The 24,272-nt window shown below is 42.3% G+C and overlaps 1 long non-coding RNA gene across 1 annotated transcript; it reads left to right on the top strand.

The window, feature by feature from the left end:
- Window positions 1-13,348: 13,348 nt before the first annotated feature.
- LOC106566031 (uncharacterized) lies at window positions 13,349-23,794 on the top strand. The gene is made up of 3 exons (XR_001319781.2): window positions 13,349-14,201; window positions 14,502-14,828; window positions 22,910-23,794. It is a non-coding gene; the product is annotated as an uncharacterized lncRNA (long non-coding RNA).
- Window positions 23,795-24,272: the final 478 nt, after the last annotated feature.

Genomic DNA, 24,272 nt, shown 5'->3' with positions numbered 1-24,272 from the left:
TTTTTAAATGTAATTTAAATTAAAAAAATACTTCACTTTTATTTAACCAGGATAGCTAGCTGAGAACAAGTTCTATTTACAACTGCGACCTGGCCAAGATAAAGCAAAGCAGTGCGACACAAACAAAAACACACAGTTACAAATGGAATAAACAAACATACAGTCAATAACACAATAGAAAATACTATATGTGTGTGCAAATAAGGTAAGATAAGGGAGGTAAGGCAATAAATAGGCCATAGTGGCAAAATAATTACAATTTATCAATTAAACACTGGAGTGATAGATGTGCAGAAGATGAATGTGCAAGTAGAGATACTGGGGTGCAAAGGAGCAAAAAAATAAATAACAGTATGGGGATGAGGTAGTTGAATGGGCTATTTACAGACGGGCTATGTACAGGTGCAGTGATCTGTGATCTGCTCTGACAGCTGGTGCTTAAATTTAGAGAGGGAGATTTGAGTCTCCAGTTTCAGTGATTTTTGCAATTCGTTCCAGTCATTGGTGGCAGAGAACAGGAAGGAAAGGCGGCCAAAAGAGGAATTGGTTTTGGGGGTGACCAGTGAAATGTACCTGCTGGAGCGCGTGCTACGGGTGGGTGCTGCTATGGTGACCAGTGAGCTGAGATAAGGCGGGGCTTTACTTAGCAAAGACTTATAGATGACCTGGAGCCAGTGGGTTTGGCGACGAATATGAAGCGAGGGCCAGCCAACGAGAGCATACAGGTTGCAGTGGTGGGTAGTATATGCGGCTTTGGTGACAAAACGGATGGCACTATGATAGACTGCATCCAATTTGCTGAGTAGAGTGTTGGAGGCTATTTTATAAATGACATTGCCGAAGTCAAGGATCGGTAGGATGGTCAGTTTTACGAGGGTATGTTTGGCAGCATGAGTGAAGGATGCTTTGATGCGAAATAGGAAGCCGATTCTAGATTTAATTTTGGATTGGAGATGCTTAATGTGAGTCTGGAAAAAGACTTCACAATATAACCAGACACTTAGGTATTTTTAGTTGTCCACATATTCCAAGTCAGAACCGTCCAGAGTTGTGATGCTGGACGGGCGGGCAGGTGCGGGCAGTGATCGGTTGAAGAGCATGCATTTAGTTTTTCTTGCATTTAAGAGCAGTTGGAGGCCACGGAAGGAGAGTTGTATGGCATTGAAGCTCGTCTGGGGGTTAGTTAACACAGTGTCCAAAGAAGGGCCAGAAGTATACAGAATGGTGTCGTCTGCGTAGAGGTGGATCAGAGAATCACCAGCAGCAAGAGCGACATCATTGATGTGTACAGAGAAAAGAGTTGGCCCGAGAATATCGAACCCTGTGGCACCCCCATAGAGACTGCCAGAGGTCCGGACAACAGGACAACGATTTGACACACTGAACTCTGTCTGAGAATTAGTTGGTGAGCCAGGCGAGGCAGTCATTTGAGAAGCCAAGGCTGTTGAGTCTGCCGATAAGAATGTGTTGATTGACAGTCGAAAGCCTTGGCCAGGCCGATGAATACAGCTGCACAGTATTGTCTCTTATCGATTGCGGTTATGATATTGTTTAGGACCTTGAGCGTGGCTGAGGTGCACCCATGACCAGCTCTGAAAACAGATTGCATAGCGGAGAAGGTACGGTGGGATTCGAAATGGTCGGTGATCTGTTTGTTAACTTGGCTTTCGAAGACCTTAGAAAGGCAGGGTAGGATAGATATAAGTCTCTAACAGCTTGGGTCTAGAGTGTCTCCCCCTTTGAAGAGGGCTGCTTTCCAATCTTTGGGGATCTCAGACGATACGAAAGAGAGTGAACAGGCTAGTAATAAAAGGTTGCAACAATTGCAGCGGATAATTTTAGAAAGAGAGAGTCCAGATTGTCTAGCCCGGCTGATTTGTAGGGGTCCAGATTTTGCAGCTCTTTCAGAACATTGGCTATCTGGATTTGGGTGAAGGACAAATGGGGGAGGCTTGGGCAAGTTGCTGTGGGGGGAGCAGGGCTGTTGACCGGGGTAGGGGTAAGCCATGTGGAAAGCATGGCCAGCCGTAGAAAAATGCTTATTGAAATTCTCAATTATTGGCAACTGGAAGGAGTGGGCAACTGGGAGGAGGTGCTCTTATTCTCCATGGACTTTACAGTGTCCCAGAACTTTTTGGAGTTTGTGCTACAGGATGCAAATTTCTGTTTGAAAAAGCTAGCCTTCGCTTTCCTAACTGCCTGTGTACATTGGTTCCTAACTTCCCTGAAAAGTTGCATATCACGGGGCCTGTTCGATGCTAATGCAGTACGCCACAGGATGTTTTTGTGCTGGTCAATGGCAGTCAAGTCTGGATTGAACCAATGGCTATACCTGTTCCTGGTAAAAAAAAAATGGAAGGGGCATGCTTATTTAAGATGGCGAGGAAAGCACTTTTAAAGAATAACCAGGCATCTTCTACTGACGGAATGAGGTCAATATCCTTCCAGGATACCCGAGCCAGGTCAATTAGAAAGGCCTGCTCGCTGAAGTGTTTTAGGGAGCTTTTGACAGTGATAAGGGGTGGTCATTTGACCACAGACTCATTACGGACACAAGCAATGAGACAGTGATCGCTGAGATCCTGGTTGAAGACAGCAGAGGTGTATTTGTATGGCAGGTTGGTTAGGATGACATCTATGAGGGTGCCTGTGTTTATGGATTTGGGGTTGTACCTGGTAGGTTCATTGATAATTTGTGTGAGATTGAGGGCATCTAGCTTAGATTGTAGGACGGTCGGGGTGTTAGGCATGTCCCAGTTTAGGTCACCTAACAGTACGAGCTCTGACGATAGATGGGGTCAATGAATTCACATATGATGTCCAGGTTACAGCTGGGGGCAAAAGGTGGCCTATAGCAAGCAGCAACGGTGGGAGACTTGTTTCTGGAAAGGTGTATTTTTAAAAGTAGACACTCAAAATGTTTTGGCACAGACCTGGATAGTGTGACAGAACTCTGCAGGCTGTCTCTGCAATAGATTGCAACTCCGCATCCTTTGGCAGTTCTATCTTGTCGGAAAATGTTATAGTTAGGGATGGACATTTTAGGGTTTTTGGTGGTCTTCCTAAGCCAGGATTCAGACACGGCTAGGACATCCGGGTTGGCAGAGTGTGCTAAAGCAGTGACTAAAGCAAACTTAGGGAGGAGGCTTCTAATGTTAACATGCATGAAACTAAGGCTTTTACGGTTACAGAAGTCAACAAATGAGAGCACCTGGGGAATGGGAGCGGAGCTAGGTACTGCAGGGCCTGGATTAACCTCTACATCATCAGCGGAACAGAGGAGGAGTAGGATAAGGGTACGGCTAAAGGCTATAAGAACTGGTCGTCTAGTGCATTCAGAATAGAGAGTAAAAGGAGCAGGTTTCTGGGCATGGAAGAATAGATTCAAAGCATAATGTACAGACAAGGGTATGGTAGGATTTGAGTACAGTGGAGGTAAACCTAGGCATTGAGTGACGATGAGAGAGGTATTGTCTCTAGAGACACCATTTAAACCAGGTGAGGTCACCGCATGTGTGGAAGGTGAAACAAAAGGGTTAGCTAAGGCGTACTGAGCAGGGCTGGAGGCTCTACAGTGAAATAAGACAATAATCACTAACCAAAACAGCAATGGACAAGGCATTTTGACATTAGAGAGAGGTATGCGTAGCCGAGTGATCATGGGGTCTAGTGAGTAGCTAGGCGGGCTGGAGACACGGCGATTCAGACAGCTAGCGGGCCGGGGCTAGCAGGCTAGCAGAAGGGCCTTAGGAGGACATCGCGACAGAAGAGTCAGTTGTAGCCCCCTCGGGCGTTTATGTCGACAGACTAGTCGTGGTGGATCGGCAGGGCTCCGTGTAGTAAAAGGGTCCAGGCCAATTGGCAAAAAAGGTATTGTAGCCCAAGTAAATAGGCTGATGGACCTCTTCAGCTAACAGTCCGATATGCTCTAGAAAGCTAGCGGGCCACGGCTCGCAGGCTAGCAAATGGGCATTCAGGGGACGTCGCGACAGAGGAGCCTGTTGAAAACCCCCTCGGGCAGATTACGTCGGTAGACCAGTTGTGATGGATCGGCGGGGCTCCGTATAGGCAGTAAAAGGGGTCCAGGCCAATTGGCAAAATAGGTAATGTAGACCAAGGAAGTGGCTGATGGACCTCTTCAGCTAGCCGGGAGTTGGGCCTAGCATAGGCTAGCTCCAGGCTAATTGGTGCTTGCTTCGGGACAAAGATGTTAGCCAGGAGTAGCCACTCGGATAGCACCTAGCTAGCTACGATGATCCACGTGAAAAGGTTCAGAGCTTGTGGTAGGAATCCGGAGATGTGGGGAAAAAGAGTCCGGTATGCTCTGGGTTGAATCGCACTTTGCAGACTGGCAGGAGCTGTCCGGGCTAAAGGTTAGCTGATGACCGCTAACAGTGGCTAGCTGACTACTAAATAAAGTAAAGAAAATAGCAGATCCATACCACATTGGGTGAGGTGGGTTGCAGGAGAGTATGTTGGAGTTGAGGTTAAAAAATATTAAAATATATATATACGAAATATATGTGAAGAAAATGCAAAGAAAAATATATATACATGGGACACGACAAGATTAAGACAAAGACGCCTGACTGCTACGCCATCTTGGATGGGTAGTGGGTGTACTCTGTGTGTGGTCAGGTGGTCTCCCCACACACAGCCCTCCACAATGACTGCCCACAGGAGTCCGTACTGATCCTGGCCATGTTGGCTGGTCATAGGACCCCTTCACCAAGAGGATTTCCCACAAAGGATCTGATCCTCTCAACTGAGCTACTACCTGTTAATCAGATTTCTAGCAGGGCTACAGGTCTCCCCCACTACCACCCACCCCACCAGGACAAGACATCCTGACCTGCCACCCTACCCTCTCCCCCCATTACAGCTTACACTAATCAGCTCTGCACCATCTGGGGACTTTTCAATCCTTTTTAAAAGAAATAGTGAGTTCTGATAGGTTTGGAGTGTCAACTTCTATCCGAAGTGTGCTCTGACCTGGCCACGATAAGAAAAAAAAGATTCAACATTCATCCTAGTATATGAACGTAAACCTGTGTTTACCAATGGTGGAAAATGGTTTTATAGCATATTGCTAGTCATATGATGCATAGTTGTAGTTCCCACTTTCTACCACCAGATGCTGCTGAATGTCAGTATACCACAAGCGTTGCAGGAGCCAGCACCACCACATGGGGGCGCAAATCAGACATTTGAGAGATTCTATACAGCCATTACACAGTATACAGCCATTTTAATTAGAGGCAAATTGAATAAGAGTGTTCTCTATTATAGGATCCTTGGGGCGTCTGTACCCTAAACCCTAACCTTAACCCAGATGCTGGGTGGCAGGTAGCCTAGTGGTTAGAGCGTCGGACTAGTAACCGAAAGGTTGTAAGATCATAATCCCTGAACTAACAAGGTAAAAGTCTGTCGTTCTACCCCTGAACAAGGCAGTTAACTCAGTGTTCCCCGGTAGGCCGTCATTGAAAATAAGAATTTGTTCTTAACTGACTTGCCTAGTTAAATAATAGTAAAAAATAAAAACCATAACCCAGACCTTACCATAACCATTTAAAAGGTCAACTTCATTTGGGTACGGACGTCCCAAGGAACCTAGACACCACAGATCATTTAACCAAAGGGGCAGTCAATAACAGGCCCCTACAATATTTACTTTGCAGATATATGTTTCTATAAGCAAAATGTGTGATGATCATGTGTTATTCATTATGAATATGTACTTACATTGCATTTAGGCTTCACTCTAACTGCTAAATGTAAATACATTTATACCATTTTCATTAATTGGACTATATTATTAGTCAATATAATACTGGTGGTGAAGTAGTAAACGGGAAAGGGAAAGGGGGATACCTAGTCAATTGTACAACTGAAATGTGTCTTCCACATTTAACCCAACCCCTCTGAATCAGAGAGGTGTGGTAGTAATGTATTGTTAGTCAAATCAACAGGTGGTAGTAGTAGGTCATATGCTAGTAGTAGTAGTAGGTCATATGCTAGTATTAGTAAGTAGTAGTATTAGTATTAGTCATAGTAGTATTAGTATTAGTAGGAGTAGTAGTAGAAGTAGTAGTAGTATTAGACATAGTACTAGTAATATTAGTAGGAGTAGTAGTAGTAGTAGTAGTAGAAGTAGGTCATATGCTAGTAGTATTAGTAGTAGTAGTAGTAGTAGTAGTAGTAGTAGTAGTAGTAGCAGTAGCACTAGTTGTGTTGGTAGTAGTATTGGTTGGAGAAGTAGGACATATGCTAGTAGTAGTAGCAGTAGTAGTAGTAGTAGTAGGTCATATGCTAGTATTAATAGTAGTAGTAGTAGTAGTAGTAGTAGCTAGTGTTAGTGGTATTGGTAGTAGTATTAGTTGTATTAGTAGGTCATATGCTAGTAGTAATAGTAGTAGTTTTAATAGTAGTAGGTGTAGTAGTAGAAGTAGTAGTAGTAGTAGCAGCATTAGTAGTATTCGTAGTAGTATTAGTAGTAGTAGTAGTACTAGTATTAGTTGTAGTAGTAGTAGTTGTAGTATTTGTAGTAGCAGTATTATTATTAGTAGTAGTACTAGTATTAGTTGTAGTAGTATTTGTAGTAGCAGTATTATTATAGTATTGTAGTAGTATTAGTAGTATTAGTAGAATTAGTAGTAATAGTAGTAATCTAATTGTTTGTTGTATCAGTAGGCATAACCAGTAACATCAGTCGTACTGTAGTAATGATAGTATCACTTGTACCATATACAGCCTTTACACTATACAGCATTTACAGTATACAGCCTTTACACTATACACTTACAGTATACAGGGCTGTAGGTCACATGTACATCTGCAGACTGCACCTGTTTGTGTTCCAACAGTAAATCAGTATTCAGGCTATTCAATGAAAGCCCCCTCCTCCCTTCCCCTTCTCTCTCCTCTCTGTTTGGCCCCTCACACTGGCCAGCCTGTTGCCTGTTGAAAGGAGTCTAGACTAATAGCTTTGCTGCCATTTCTGTAAACCCTTGACAGTAACACAGCACATGGCAGACAGCCTAAGGAAGGCCAATGACCTCAGGGGTGTTGGGGAGAGGGCGTCAAGATCTTAAAGAGACAGTACTCCTAGCTGACTGTAACTGGGGGAATGGGTGGGATAGTGTGTGTGTTCACAGCAATTTGACATGTATTGTAGGCCTACTGTTGTTATTAGTGCTGAACGTGTTACTCATGACAGGATGGGGGTTAACATTGCATCCATAATGATAAGTAGGCAAGACATACCAAGAAAACCTAGTTAAAGCAACATTCTGACACATCAACAACTGTAACAACAAAACAGAACAAAATCAAAACACAAAATACACTGCTCAAAAATAAAAGGGCAGGACAGGAGACTCATTCTTAAGGTTGCGCAAACAGTGACCTGGCAGGAAACTATGTTATTAAGTATACAAAGCCAGGTACTGCTCCAGGGGAAATTATGACATTTCAGTTTGCCAGTTATTGCCGGCCCAGCAGGCAGTGTGGTTGAGGAAGGGGAGAAAGACTGCCCCCTCTCATTGAAGCCATGGAGTTCAAGGCCAACCACGGTACTGCAGGCATTGTTTTATTAAAGAAACAGGACGCAAACGGCAATATTTGTGCTAAATCTTTGTGTAAATAAATACAAATTACAAGACATTCATGGTACCACTAATTGCTTCTAATACACCAGATGTATATCCTTGAACCGTTTATTTTAAAATAACACACAGAAGACGTTATAACGATAATTTAGTTGCTAATGGCAGCCTGCAGTACCCAGATCGGCCTTCAACTTGAGTTATTTAATGAGAGGGGGCAGCACTGAGCTAGCCTGAAACGTCACTTCCTGGAGTAGCTCAAACTGCGCATTTTATGTCTCCATGAGACGCCATCTTAACTGACTTCCTTGGGTTCAAATGTGCTATTGAGTCTTCACATTGGTATGAATGGTGTCACGTGATCGATGACTTTGTCCATTTATATACAATCTTTGGGTTGAGGACATGAACCCTGTGCACTGTAAAGCCTGGTGAATCATACACACACAAAGAGAGAGAGAGAGAGAGAGAGAGAGAGAGCGCTAGAGAGAGCTAGAGAGAAAGAGAGAGAAAGAGAAAGAAAGAGAGAGATGCTGTATCTCAGGAAGGGCAAACAATGAAAATAAAACAGGAAGATGTGAGCTAAATGAGTCAGGGCCTGAAGAAACTGCTGTTCAGAGGAGAGTTGAAGACAGGGACAATGGCAGGAGGTCTCTTTACTATTCACTATAAACAACATCATGTTCTAGAACCACCAGCACCAGGCTCTCAGGGCAATATAATAGAATAATAATACACAACAGGAATCTCTGATCTATGATCGTTGTGCATGGAGCGTTTCTCGTACACTGGATTCCAAATCAACCACGAGACCCCTCAGAACAAGAATAGACTGACAACTTTCAGAATAAAGTAATTTGTTTCTGGCCATTTTGAGCCTGTAATCGAACCCACAAATGCTGATGCTCCAGATACTCAAAGCCTAAAGGCCAGTTTTATTTCTTCTTTAACATGTTATGGCTAGGGGGCAGTATTTTCACGGCCGGATAAAAAACGTACCCGATTTAATCTGATTATTACTCCTGCCCAGAAACTAGAATATGCATATAATTATTGGCTTTGGATAGAAAACACCCTAAAGTTTCTAAAACTGTTTGAATGGTGTCTGTGAGTATAACAGAACTCATATGGCAGGCAAAACCCTGAGAAGATTCTGTACAGGAAGTACCCTCTCTGACCATTCCTTGGGCTTCTTGGCTCTGTTTAAAGAAAATTTAGGATCTTTGCTGTAACGTGACACTTCCTACGGCTCCCATAGGCTCTCAGAACCCGGGAAAAAGCTGAATGATGTAATTCCAGCCGCTGGCTGAAAAACTTTAGCGCGTTTGGATGGTGGTCGATCAGAGGGCCATCAGACTGAGGCTCGTGCACGAGGGGATCCCATGCTTTTACTTTCTCTCTCTTTGAACGTAAACACGCTTTCCCGGTCGGAATATTATCGCTTTTTTACGAGAAAAATTGCATAAAAATTGATTTTAAACAGCGGTTGACATGCTTCGAAGTACGGTAATGGAATATTTAGAATTTTTTTGTCACGAAACGCGTCGGGCTCGTAACCCTTATTTACCCTTTCGGATAGTGTCTTGAACGCACGAACAAAACGCCGCTATTTGGATATAACTATGGATTATTTGGGACCAAACCAACATTTGTTATTGAAGTAGAAGTCCTGGGAGTGCATTCTGACGAAGAACAGCAAAGGTAATAAAAATTTTCTTATAGTAAATCTGACTTTGCTGAGTGCTAAACTTGGTGGGTGTGTAAATAGCTAGCCCTGTGATGCCGGGCTATCTACTGAGAATATTGCAAAATGTGCTTTTGTGCTATTTTAAAATCGGACATAGCGAGTGCATAGAGGAGTTCTGTATCTATAATTCTTAAAATAATTGTTATGTTTTTTGTGAACGTTTATCGTGAGTAATTTAGTAAGTTCACCGGAAGTTTGCGGGGGGTATGCTAGTTCTGAACGTCACATGCTAATGTAAAAAGCTGGTTTTTGATATAAATATGAACTTGATTGAACAAAACATGCATGTATTGTATAACATAATGTCCTAGGGGTGTCATCTGATGAAGATCATCAAAGGTTAGTGCTGCATTTAGCTGTGGTTTGGATTTATGTGACATTATATGCTAGCTTGAAAAATGGGTGTCTGATTATTTCTGGCTGGGTACTCTGCTGACATAATCTAATGTTTTGCTTTCGTTGTAAAGCCTTTTTTAAATCGGACAGTGTGGTTAAATAAAGGAGAGTCTTGTCTTTAAAATGGTGTAAAATAGTCATATGTTTGAAAAATTGAAGTTTTTGTATTTTTGAGGAATTTGTAATTCGCGCCACGCCCATCATTGGCTATTGGAGCAGGTGTTCCGCTAGCGGAACGTCTAGATGTAATCAGAACAACAGTTTTCAGCTGTGCAAACATAATTGCAAAATGGTTTTCTAATGATCAATTAGCCTTTTAAAATGATAAACTTGGATTAGCTAACACAATGTGCCATTGGAACACAGGAGTGAGGGTTGCTGATAATGTACCTCTGTAAGCATATGTAGATATTCCATAAAAAAATCTGCCGTTTCCAGCTACAATAGTTCTTTAGAAACTACAGGAGGTTGGTGGCACCTTAGTTGGTGAGGACAGGCTCATTTTTTAAATTATTTTATTTTATTTTCATTTAACTTCGTAAGTCAGTTAAAAACAAATTCTTATTTACAATGACTGCCTACCCTGGCCAAACCCTAACCCAGACGACGCTGGGCCAATTGTGGGCCGTCCTATCACAGCTAGTTGTGATACAGCCTGGAATCAAACCAGGGTCTGTAGTGAAGCCTCTAGCACTGAGATGCAGTGCCTTAGACCCCTGCGTCACTCGGAAGCCCTTGCAGAATTAGTGGAATGGTATCAAATACGTCAAATACATGGTGTCCATGTGTTTGATGCCATTCCATTAGCTCCTTTCCAGCCATTATCAGCAGCCTCCACTGCTAGTAACCGTATTCTTGATTGTTGAGTGAAATATCCGGTCGCGTGGGTTTGGTCCCCCCCCTTTTTCAGAATAGTTTTATTTGTTTGAAATAAACAACCACATGTTTATCAGTCGAGACATCTAATTGTAGATACAATACAAAACAGTTAGACTTAACTCCAGGACGTCACATTTTCCTGAGAATCACATTTCGATAGTTCTCCGTACACAGCGGTCTCACATCTCTCTTCGCTGGAACCCCAGTGTTCTCCCTCAGGTGTTACCATGGAAATTCCACACAGCAAAAAGACAAGACACAAAAGTCAAATGGTGACATTAGGAAAAGGTTACTAGAGCAGGCCGATGCCGATCCAGTGTTGTGTGAAACTTAATAAACAAAAAAATCAAGGGCCTTTTTACATTTCTCATCAGCCTCTCAAGTGTTTCCAATCCACACACAAAAAATGTACAAATAAGGAAAACTGGATAATGTTACACTTTGCTTTTGCCTTAAACTGCTAAACCCTTGTCTGAAAAATAATTGGTAAAAGTAAAAGGAGAAGAGAGAGGAAAGCCAGGATTCCCCGAAGAGGGAGGGCAACCCTAACGTATGCCAGAGGAGGATTTCATCACCAGCAAGGTTTGTGTGTGTGTGTGTGTGTGTGTGTGCGTGCGTGGGTAAACCTGCAGCTAATGGAGGGTCCCAGTGGAGAGTATATGTGTTCTGGGGCTACAGAGACCATTAAGTTCATAGATTCCACATCAACTTCTACACACACACACACACACACACACACAAGCACTGTACTGTATATTCACATGTACAGTCATTAAGGCATATGGACCACCTATGATTAGAAAACAGTGTGGTTTGCAAGGGATTATCAAATGATTAGGAACAATTTGCAAAGTACATTGTATGCAAAATCATTTTTTATTAACAGCTATACATTTAGTAGTCACAGCACACATGGGTTTTGATTGGATCACAAGAAGTTTTCAGAGTTGCCATGAATTGTTGTAGACTTACAAAGTTCTGTTCAGTGACAGTAGGTGAATAGATGACATTTTAGATTTGACTGATTTTACTTATCCAGACACATTTGTTTTAATCCCTGGATTGACTCATATCTCTCTCTTCCCCAGAACACTCCTTCAACTGTACACAAACAGGGTACAGTATGTTACTGCTGCCCCTTCCTCTTGCAACAACACTAGCCTACATAGAGATGTGAAACACATCTGACCTTCCATTTGCCAGACAGCTAGCTGTGTTAAGGGTGAACGTGTTTCCTGATAACTGGGCTAGGGTTGAGGCTGTTTGCAGAGCCACCAGGCTGCATTTTGTTCCAAGAAGTTCCCTCTCCTATGTCCTCTTTAACTCCCCTTTCATGAATCTGAGACAACTTGGTAGGTTTAAGCAATAGCTTCAACCACCCAGTTTCTGCCATGTTGCTTTAAGTAATCCAGTCCGATCAGATCTTTTAAGGGTAGTGGAGGAAACACCTTCCTGAAATGAAGAGCAGGCCGTACTGGGCCAGGCACAGAGAGACTTTGGGCGTGTTCCACATTGCAGCTGGCTTTAAAGGCGAGTCGAGACTGACCGATCTACAAATCACCTTGCATCATAAATAACTACTTATTATTATCTGTAGATCAGTCAGTCACTCTCAATTTAACCATGATACAACACAGCCTTTCCCTGCCCTGGGGTGACATCTTGCCTTGAGGACAGTGTCCTGCTCTGACTCTGGCTGTGGGAGAGGCACAGTTGTGCAAACAGACTGTAATGATCGGGCCGTTACAGCACCTGAGTGTCTCGGTGGAACAGGAGAGCTATGTGCAGTAGTTGGTGGGTGGTTGGGTTACTGTTTTCTGATCATAAACCATGAAGTTATACTACCCATTTTATACCAATGAAAGATTCTCTATATCAAGTGGAGATTTTTTTATTGTATTTTTATTCAACCTTTGAAAATAACATTTAAATTGCTGTACACATTTCTAAAAAGATTGTATTGACAAATATAATCTATTAATTATATTAAAATCAACAGAAGTATCAGAACTCAAATCCTTCACATGAAAGGAAAGAACATATTTGACAGAGGCTCCCAGGACTAGCTAAGTCTAGAGTTGTATACAGTAATTCGGGTGAGGCATTCAGAACCTGCTGTGAACTCTAGAGCAAACAGCCATGAACCTCACGAGAGCCTGTCCTGCCTGTCTGCCTGCTCTGCCCTGCCTGCCTTAAATACCTTGCCTGCTTGTCTGATTGCCTGCTTGTCATCTTGCCTGCCTGCTTGTCTGATTGCCTGCTTGTCATCTTGCCTGCCTGCTTGCCTTGCCTTGCCTTCCTACTTGCCTTCCTGTCTGCCTGCCTTGCCTGACACACATCTGAAATGGAGGACAAGAGATCCAGGAAGTAGCGCTACATTAGAGAACAGCCTGCATTTTCTCTCACACTCTCTGCTGGGCATACATACACATGAGAGACCAGAGCACACAGTCCTATTGTTACTGTTAATAAAACTGAAAAAGATGGCTGGTTACTGTGCACTGCCTGAACTGGCAATGCCATAAGAGGGATGCCTGAGTGTGGCCACTGCCCCTGAAGCTTTCCCAATTGAGGGTGGAGTGAGAGAGAGAGCAGGGAGCCAGCCCGAGCTGACTAACAGAGACTTAGAAGCAGGCAGCACTCTTTTGAACCGCTGCCAACGGAGGCTGGCCCAGGCCATTGCAGCTGAAACTTTTACAAGCTCACTGCTGGTGAGCAGGAAGAGAGGGACACAGAGAAAGATTTGTAAAGGGAGTATTCTCCAGTTCCTCTCTGCGCTCGCTCCTGAAGTTTTGGCAACCGTATATTTTCTAGATAATTGTTAGGGTTTATTAAAAGGGGAATCTATACAAGAAAACATAAAACACATTGGGAGGAGTGTGTATGAGGATTGAGATACATTGAAGGACAGAAATAAATGAGAAAATAACAAAAGAGCAGACGATGTCAAAGAGAGAGCTGCCCGGGATAATGCCTGCGAAAAGAAGAGCATGATGACATCACAGAGAGCAGCCCAGGATAATGCCTGAGAAAAGAAGAGCTTGATGACGTCACGGAGAGAGCTGTCCGGGATAATGCCTGAGAAAAGAAGAGCATGATGACAGTTCTTGCCTGCAGCACTTGTTTATCTGACATACTGTATGTGTCTATGTCTCTCTCTGGTGGACATACAGAGGAGGAAGGGGGGGAGACACTTTTTGGCACAGTGACACTGGATTATTTTGGTGACTTAAATTTTTCTTGGCATGAAGTCCCACGGAACTCTGTCATTGTATTTATTTTACTACTGCCGTCTGTTCCCAGAAGTTTTCCTCACCCTCAGTGTTGCTTCAATTCAAAACAAAGACACAGGCAGGTGCAGAACAGCTACAGACGTCTGTAATGACTACCGAAAATGGGAATCGTGAGGCATGTACTACCTGGGACTGATGCCAACTGCTGACAAAAGGCTTCACTGCACGCTCTGCAGTCTTTAACTCCTCCTCTTCTTCTCCCCAAATGCAGCGGAGCTCTCCAGCATTGACTTGTTTTGATATAATAAGTCTGGCAAAGCTTTTTGGGGTGCAAGAACCGATGTGAGTATTTAATTCTGATACCTATCTCCGCCTTCGTGGGTTTTTTCCTGCTCCCTCTGCCTCAGTGTGTTACTGTGAGGTGTGTTGATGATGATAGACTGTCAGTCTCTGGGTTTAAGGGCCTTGTGAGGTGACTTTGTTTCATTGTTCCTTACAGACACTATTTTAGAGAGGATTTCAAAGTTCAAGAGCTCAATTTACGCTATCGAACACTTTCAGCTCTAAGACAAAATATGATTTTGAGCAGGCTGTTGTGACCTCATGCTCTCTCTCTCTCTGAATCTCTCTCTCTCTCTGCAGCTGGACCAAAGTGGACAGGGAGATAGGAGGGCAGGGAGAGAGGAGGGCAGCGAGAGAAGAGGGCGGAGAGAGAGAAGGGCAGGGAGAGAGGAGGGCAGGGAGAGAGGAGGGCATGGCAGAGACTGCTCTCAAGCCCCAACCCCTGTTCGAGTGGTGTTGCTCGCCAGCACGCCGCTCAGCCTTTCCCTCATTCTGCAGGGGAAAGAGAGGGATGTGGAAACGCGCTCTCTTTTCTTCCCACCCTTTTTTCTCCACCAACATGGCCTGTTCCCCTCGGGTCATGTCTGCCGAGATCCCTGCTCTGTCCTTTACAAAATCTACCTCCAGGTATTTCCACGTTTAATACTGCTTCTTAGCCAGCGCCCTGCAACTCTATTTTTTCCATTTACCTCTTCTTTACTCCTATCTTTAATCTTTTATCTTTTCCTCTTTTCCACCATCATCTTCCTCCTGTACACGTGTCTGCCTCGCCCCCGCCGCCTAATCTCTGCCATTACTGTACGGTAGAAATTAAGCAGATTTTTGTATGAAGAGGTAAAGAGAATTAGCTAGACGACGAGCATATTATGCACTTTGTTAACACAGTGAAGCTTGCTACAGTGATAGCTATTCACTTCAGGGTCAAACGTTTAGCGCATGAGGCATCCGCTCAGGACGAGATGCATTCTTTTATATTGAATGTGATGGACAGCTTTGTTTGTGTAGGACGTTTTAGGTAGAACAGTCACCTGAGGATAAAGACATAGGCCTCTTAGTGGTCTCATGGCTGGCTCTGGCCTTTCAGGCTTTTAGTCAACAATAACATTTAATGTATCGTTATGAGGCAAAGAAAGCCTAATCACACTACTCTGCCATAAATCCTATAGCCCTAAAAAGAAACAAACTGCACCAGCGCTGCCTCTCGAAGGTTTAAAAGGGAAGTACTTTGAGATAAAAGGACTTTTGCATATTTACACTGCGGTTTACCTTTCTCGCAGAATTCAATTCCATAAGGTTTAAAACATAGTGAAAAATCAGCAACCAGTCTCCTGCATTGTCTGTTGTGGAGGAAACACTATACAAACACTATACAACTGGTATACTATACAATACTATACAAACACTATACAATTGGTATACTATACAATACTATACAAACACTATACAATTGGTATGATCAAAAGAAGATGACTCTCACAAAAATAGAGCAGCTCTATAGTGAACATAATAAAGTCAACAAGTTGGCTCTAGTATTATCGGCCACAATGTGAATATGGACAGTTTTGTTATTTTGATTATATTCAGAAATTCAAAGTCACTTACAATGTGTCTGTAACATATTTACTGTATGTCTGCACACACAAACAGTTATGATATGCTGATGTTTTGGATGATTTGATATATAAAACATTTGAGACCCTGATCTTAAGGTTTTTGCATTAACTATTATGATAGTTCAAGCAATAATACAGTCACATCTCAAAATATAACTATTTAGAAAGCCCTGGAGGCTGTGTAACACAAAAGCTCTCTCTACCAAATGTGTTAAAAAGTGAAACAGAGATGTCAAACTAAATTAAACATTAAATGAGCTGATAAGGAATGGGGGGACTACTTCTTTGGTAACTAACGGTCTGTTAGTTACTGCTGTTACCTACAGACCTGTCCAGAAACCAGTATGAACCAGATCATTCTGATGCAAGCAATGTTCTATACATGAAGGGGTTCGTAGAGTATAGTATGATTTTAGGGTCTCAATTTCAGCATTTCTGCACTCACAATGTAGCTTTAAGTTGTTATTGTTGGCATGTCACAAATAAGATCATGCAGAAATGATCACGTTAATAGAAGAAGAAAAAAAGGTCTGGATTTGATGTTGAAGTGGCTCGTGATTATTAACAGTAGCTCTGCTTTCAACAAAGGGACGTCAAAAGTCGACATTTTGTCAGTACACGTACACTTACTACAATGCACAGCATTAATAAATTGCTCATGTAGCCAAGGCCTACACTCTTTTCTCCAGTTCTAGAATATTACCTACAGTCTATTATTTGCTTAGTGTGCGAGTGTGTTTGTGTATGTGTGTGTTTGTGTGTGATGGTGTGTATGTGCATGTTTGTGTGTGTGTGAGAAAGATAGAGAGCACGTCATACAGAAAGCCAAAGCTACAGTAAGAGAGAAATATTAAAAAGGGGTGGGGGCAGGGAAGAGACAGAAAATGAGCTCCTCCTCCCCTTGTTCGTTGTGTTCTCCTCAGATGACTCCTCCCCTTGTTCGTTGCGTTCTCCTCAGATGACTCCTCCCCTTGTTCGTTGCGTTCTTCTCAGATGACTCCTCCCCTTGTTCGTTGCGTTCTCCTCAGATGACTCCTCCCCTTGTTCGTTGCGTTCTTCTCAGATGACTCCTCCCCTTGTTCGTTGCGTTCTCCTCAGATGACTCCTCCCCTTGTTCGTTGCGTTCTTCTCAGATGACTCCTCCCCTTGTTCGTTGCGTTCTTCTCAGATGACTCCTCCCCTTGTTCGTTGCGTTCTCCTCAGATGAACTTGTCATGTAACTTGATGATGTGTTCTTTTGGAAGCCAGGCCATTCATATCCCCTGTTATTTGTGTCTCCTCCCCCCGGTTACAGTGATCCACTGGTTACCAGGAACAAAGTCTCATTGCCTTCATCAGGAACTATAAGCATACTCAAACAATCCGATTTGACAATACTTGAAGGCCAATGAGAAGTAAAAAAATAACAATATTGAAAGTTATGTTTAACTCTGATGTATCCACTGCTACAAAATCGAGGGAAAAGTTCTGGATTTAAGTGAACATATTTTATTGTTCGATGGAAATAGGAGTAGACCATATAACATGGCTCTGAAAAAGAACAATAGGTGTTATCCTAACAAAATTAAATCAAATCAAACTTTATTTGTCATATGAGCCGAATACAAAATGTGTAGACCTTACCGTGAAATGCTTACCAGCAGTGCAGTTCAAGAAGAGTTTAAAAAAAAGAATAAAAAGTAACATAATAACATAACAATAATGAGGCTATATACAGGGGGTACCGGTACCAAGTCAGTGTGCAGGGTACAGGTTAGTTGAGGTAATTTGTACATGTAGGTGGGGGTGAAGTGACTATGCATAGATAATAAACAGCGAGTAGCCGCAGTGTACAAATTGGGGGGGGGCGGTCAATGTAAATAGTCCGGTGGCCAGTTGATTAATTGTTCAGCAGTCTTATAGCTTGGGGGTAGAAGCTGTTATGGAGCCTTTTGGCCCTAACAGCTTATAAACTTGAACTCAGTATAAGACCGTAATTGTCAAATTTGGTATCAATATTCATAAGGCCTGTATGAAATGAAATTCTTTGTTTTCTTTGAAACAAATCTATGGGGATGAATATTGAACAAAGTGAAAGATGTATCCATTAAATGTTAATCATCTAGGTCTGTTCATGATTTAGTGCAGTTAGTTGCTGCATGTTATTAGTGTTACAACAAATAGGGGTTGCTATGCCAGGTCGCAGTTGCAAATGAGAACTTGTTATCAACTAGCCTACCAGGTTAAATAAAGGTGAAATTATTATTATTCTTTTTTTAAATGCCACCCTACGCTGAGGCCTCCAGAGACCACAGGATGGAATCGAACAAGGTCAATGCCAGATATACTTCCTGTTTGGGGTCCGCTATTTTTGCAACCAGGACATTATCCTAGGATTGAGCCGATTTACATGATGAATAATTTCTGTCGTTGTTAATGTAGGGAACAGAAGTAGGCTACTGTACTATACAAAAGTGTACTTGCTTTAGTCTAGACATATAGTGTTTAGGTACCACACTAGGCTCAATAGGATATATAGTGTATCTATGCTGGAGGATTTTACAACTCTCCTATACTAGGCTCAATAGGATATATAGTGTATCTATGCTGGAGGATTTTACAACTCTCCTATACTAGGCTCAATAGGATATATAGTGTATCTATGCTGGAGGATTTTACAACTCTCCTATACTAGGCTCAATAGGATATATAGTGTATCTATGCTGGAGGATTTTACAACTCTCCTATACTAGGCTCAATAGGATATATAGTGTATCTATGCTGGAGGATTTTACAACTCTCCTATACTAGGCTCAATAGGATATATAGTGTATCTATGCTGGAGGATTTTACAACTCTCCTATACTAGGCTCAATAGGATATATAGTGTATCTATGCTGGAGGATTTTACAACTCTCCTATACTAGGCTCAATAGGATATATAGTGTATCTATGCTGGAGGATTTTACAACTCTCCTATACTAGGCTCAATAGAAAATTGAACTGAGAAGAAAAGATGTGGAGCCTGAGTCTGGTATTAGCTGAAAGGGTAGACTGGAGAGTTGGAACATGAACACGAGGAAGACACTGAACGTTGACTGCTTGGCTATGGGAAAGGAAAGGCACACCACGTCCATAGTACTGTACAGAACAATATGGTGGTATTTTTGTTGTTGTTGCAGAGGTTGGTTATGTACATGCATACTTAAGATTGGAAGTAAATGCTGATTGACTCAAACAGTACACTGGCTTAATAATGCTGACGGATTTAAAGCAAAAACATTTTTGAAAGCAGTATTGTCAGAACAACTCTGTCATACACTGTTTGTCTACTGGTGAATTGATCAACTGATCTCTTCTAAATCCATGTTAAATATATGTGAATACTAAATGAGTGACGTGCATTTTTTTCACCATTGATTTCATGGTTGAAAACATTGTTCATAATTGATTGGATATGTATTGAAACAGACACTAAATAACGTATTGTTCTAAACAAAATGGGCTCAAAACATTAACAGAGGCAGATGCTTGCAAACGGGCGAACTCAACGTGATAATAGCCACTTCCTTTTCAATCATTACCATACTGAAGTGGCAGGCGAACAAAGTGTTTCTAATTGTAAAGCGGAAAAAACTGTTTACATTAATTAGGCAGAAGATCATTGTAAATTCCTGGCAAATGGAGAGAGAGAGGGAAAATAAACAGGATGTGTTACAGATAGTCTCAACGGATGGAGCACACAGACAGGATCAGTCTTTTACTGCATTAGCTCTACTCTTCTCTCTGGACATTTCTCAGAATTGAAAACTTGAGCACAGGATCTAGCTGATGTTGCGATGGTGTAAGTCTAGTTCGATGCCATAGTAGTTATGGTATTGTTACATGCACGTTTTTGTTTTTTTACATGGCAGACTCCCATTGCTTCGGTGCCAATATTCCCCTCCCCCTCCCCTGTCAGTGGCGAGCATCGCCATGCTCCCTCCACTACATCAACTGCTTTTTGGTTCATTGAGATTCAGCCTGGCACACAGACAATGCCCATTTCTTGGCACAGGATATTGAAGAGAGAAGCGTACAAGATTCTACCCCAGTCTCTTCCCTCTCGGTCGTGCCCAGTGTTTTACCGATCCCCGTGGACCATCGCCAACTCATGTTAGATATTTTTCGTATTGTGCTTGTGGCAAAATACTAATCGCGAGTGATTCGTAATCCAGCTAATCCACAGTATGGAACATTAGAACCAAGTTTGTTATTGCGACGGTTGGTTTACTCTGTCCGGGCATCTTTCTATAAGGCGAAACACAGAAACAGCATTTTCTGATGATGTCTTTGTCAGATAAAGTGTACAGGAGAGGTGACAGGAAGACAGCTCCTCTCTCTTACTTACCACGGCAGCCATTTTCTTTTGTCCAATGAAGTCAGTGAGTGAGAAGCCTGGGATTTGAACAGTTGATAATAAGGATCCAGCTTTTTGCTGACTTAAACTTTTTAATGTTTGTAAGTATTATCTCTTCTCCAAGTTTAAATGTGTCTGTTTTCGTGTAGGTTATATATTATGTGCACAAATATGACTCACTGTCTTGTATGATATTGACATCTACCAAGCCTGCAGATCTGTATTTATATAATTAGGACATACGGTCATACAGGTATAACACTTCTCCAAATCCAAATATACTCAATCATATTATGGATTCTCACCGTCAGTCCCATCACCTGTTGTCATGTATCCAGTCTTCAGGCTTGACAAAAACCTGTCCCAGAACTATGAGGCCCATCATCCTCATGAAGCACTGTTCAGTGGGTAGTTACTGCATACCAGCACTTCAAACAGAAGGATGGGTTTCATATAGAAAAATGGTATGCAAAAGTTTGTGTAGCTTCTTCGTACTAAACTTGCTACCAAAACTATACAAGTGATTACTGCAACCTTATCTTTGATCAAGTGTTACCAATGTGCTACGCTTGTTTTCTTAAGATATTTTACCATTTTGAAATTGACCACTATCTTATTTCCTTTGTTAAACTTCCGGTCTGCGTTGTTAATTATTCATAAACAACCAGAAAATCATCAATGAAGAAATGTGGAGTTACTCCAACAAAATCCAACTGAAAATGCATTTCAAAATGCATTTCTTATTTGACCTTATTAAGACATCTAAATAATTGTATACTCACAGCCTGGAAATTGAATTATTTTTCTCTAACTTCAAGATCGAAATACCTCAAACTAAGGTAAACTTCATAATACATTCATGTATCAAGTTAGGATTCACAAGTTAGGGATTCACAAGTTAGGATTCAGCCCTAAGCCTTTAATCACGTATTTTTGTCAATAGAAATCAGTCCCCCTCAGTCTGTCTCATCTATGTACACTGACCAGTCAGAAGAGGCTCTTATTTGGCGTCTAATTAATTCAACATCTCAATTAAGACCTCCACTCCATCCCTGCCCCACTGCCTTCTCATTCTCCCCCACAGAGCAGTCCCTGGCACTCCTACACACTGCCTCGCAGCCTGCCAAAACATTTCAATCACTGTCTGCCTTAATTAGGCCAAATAGGAATTCAGAATGTTAATGAACTGCCCTGGTGCCTTTCAGAGGATATGGTTCACATGCTAATTTATGCAAAGCGGCGGGGCCTCTTCATGGTTTGACCATCATCTACCGTAATACTGCCTGAGCTGGCCCAACCCACCCAGCCGAAGCATGGCCCTGGGGGGCGCGGGCTGCACTGCCCAGCTGGTACTTCAAACTCTAGTTGGCACAGCTAACACTGAGCTCTTTTTCAAAGAGCTGGAAATGGCTTCCACACTGAGAAAAACAACCACAGTTTTATTGGGGACATTTGAGACTCTCTTGTTATGGTAGAAATGATATAAACATCTTTATAGCTCACTATCAAATACCATGTCAGCATAAAAACAATGGAATTTTATCAGTTTTCATTCACCTTCATCTCTTCGAAATGATGGACGCTGCAAAGTGATAAATGTAATTGAGCTTAGTCACCATTTACAAGTAAAACAGTCAGACCCAGCTGAGATTCAATCCAATGAATTGAAAGAAGCAGTGGGAGAGTTTCACAGGTTTCTGCCCCACAGATGTTGTCACTTAAGAGTGCCAAGCAACTCCCTAAAATGGCCAAAGCACTACTATTTTGTTTACGTCCGGTTCCCTTCCTTCCTTTGCATTGCTTGCAGGCTATCCACACAGTTCTGTTCACCATATCCACACAGTTCTGTTCATGCTATCCACACAGCTCTATTCAGGCTATCCACACAGCTCTATTCGGGCTATCCACACAGTTCTATTCGGGCTATCCACACAGCTCTATTCAGGCTATCCACACAGCTCTATTCACGCTAGGGGGAGGCAACTGGGGGTTAAAATTCAGCTTTTTACTTCTGCCTGTTAAACAGCGAGCTACCGTAAGGTTGTAGGGCTGGAAAGAGCCAAGTTTCTAAAGAAAATGGGCACTAATTCCTGGCACAGCTCTCCTTTATTACATGCCACCTTCTCTGAATGCCAGTGAGTTACGTTTTAGACTCGCACAAATTAACACACTTTCCGTAGCGACTGCATTCTTTTGTTATTATTTCGTTCATCTTTTGACCTAAGCTACCTTTAGCGATTCCGTAGCGATCAGATCACTTGCCTGCTTTTCTCTATAACTGTCACAGTGACACAGACACACACCTGTCGTTGCCTTAATACGAACTGATGAATCTTCAGGTTCAGCTCCACAGCTCACACAAAGCAAAGCAGTTGAACCAGGCCCAGGTTTAAACATCAGAGCCAAAACCAAAGAGGAAATTGCTCCTTGGAAGTAATTCCCTATAAAACTGTTACCAGACTAACTCTTCAGTCCGTAGTGGGGGATGTCATTTGAATAATCTGGACCTGTGCCGAGTTTCTGTTTATGCCTGATTATTCAAGTTGGTTAAATCTACTGTCCTGTGGTGTGTCTGAATGTATGTGTGTCTATGTGTGACCATTTGTTTGAATGCAAATGTGCAATGTGTGTATGTGTTTATTATGTACAGTAATGATCAACCACTAAACATACAAATGCTCTCTCTCTCTCTCTTTCTATTTCTCATTCTCTCCCAGTTTCCCAGTAGAAGTCCTGACCTCCTCTCCGGGTTGATGATAAACAGAGCACCTGTCCTTGAGACTGAGGTAGTAGATTGAATAGTTGTGGGGTATATGTCCTCCCTCTGACATAACTATACAATCTACTGTCTTTCCTAAGGAGACAGACCAGTCAGCAATACCCCTGAAGCCAGACCATTTTCCCCTGGCTGTCCCATCCATCTCCCCAGCCTGCAGCCTGTCTGTGTTCTGTGGGGAAGTTAAAAATTAGCATATCACATCCATTCACTGAATGTTCCAGGACAACATGAGGATGTGCAACATTTCCTCTGTTAGACCACCCAATACTTTATTTGGTTTAAAGCGATTGGGGCCTATTGTGATATGGCCCTATTGTGTTTGAGTGAAAGTGTGCTTTAGGGTGAGTGTGTTTGTGTTGTCGCCTCTCGCTGTATGTGTTTGAATGACATTCCCCCCTCATCCGTCAGTCTTTTAGGTGAGTGTGTCCTGGCGAGGTGAGGTAGTAGGTTGTATAGTTTGTGAAGGGATAGAATCCTATTCAGGTGATAACTATACAGTCTATTGCCTTCCTTGAGAGGAACAATGACCGTCTGCAGCGATGAGGAACTCCACAGAAAGCTGCTTGTTGAATTCCTCTGTGCATTGGATGCAATCTTACTGTGGTAAAGTGACAGAGGGAGCACTGGTGTATTTATTATAGTTTGCTAGCGTCACCTAGTGGCGAAGGAGCAGCAGGACTCCAGAGACATTCCACCTGAAGGTTCCCGTAGGCAGGGGTGGAAAGAGAACTGAAATATCCTACTCAAGTAGGAGTACTGTTACTTTCAGCAATGCAAAATAAAGTGCATAAAGAATAAAGTTGGCAGACTTCAATATACTTCATATTCCAGAAAAAAACATGTCTCATTCTTTCACCCTTTCAATCCATCATTCACCCCTCTGTTACATCTTACTTATCCATGGGACCGGCTGACATTCCCTCACTCACCGATTCACACTCTTTCCCTCGCCCACTCACAAACTATCTTTTCCCTCACTCACCAGAGGTGGAAAGAGTACTGAAATATATTACTCAAGTAGAAGTACTGTTACTTTAATGAAAATACAATAACAACAGAGTACTCAGAAAAGCTACTCAATTACAGTAACGAGTGTAGTTGTAATGATTTACTTTACACCTCTGCTCATAGGTTCACGACTCAGAGCAGGAAGTAAAGAATATGAAATTAACTTAATAGAGAATGCATGAGTTTGGCATAATCTAAACTATAAGGGTTGGTTCTCCAGACCTAAATCAAGCCCTTTTTCAGTATTGTAGTACTGTTACAAGTCAACATTATTCAAGGTTCTATGAATGAAT

This window comes from Salmo salar, chromosome ssa12 (genome assembly GCF_905237065.1).
Source record: "Salmo salar chromosome ssa12, Ssal_v3.1, whole genome shotgun sequence".
In the NCBI taxonomy this organism is placed as follows: Eukaryota; Metazoa; Chordata; class Actinopteri; order Salmoniformes; family Salmonidae; genus Salmo; species Salmo salar.
The sequence above is the reverse complement of the archived record's forward strand: the minus strand, read 5'-3'. Positions and strand labels throughout refer to the sequence as shown.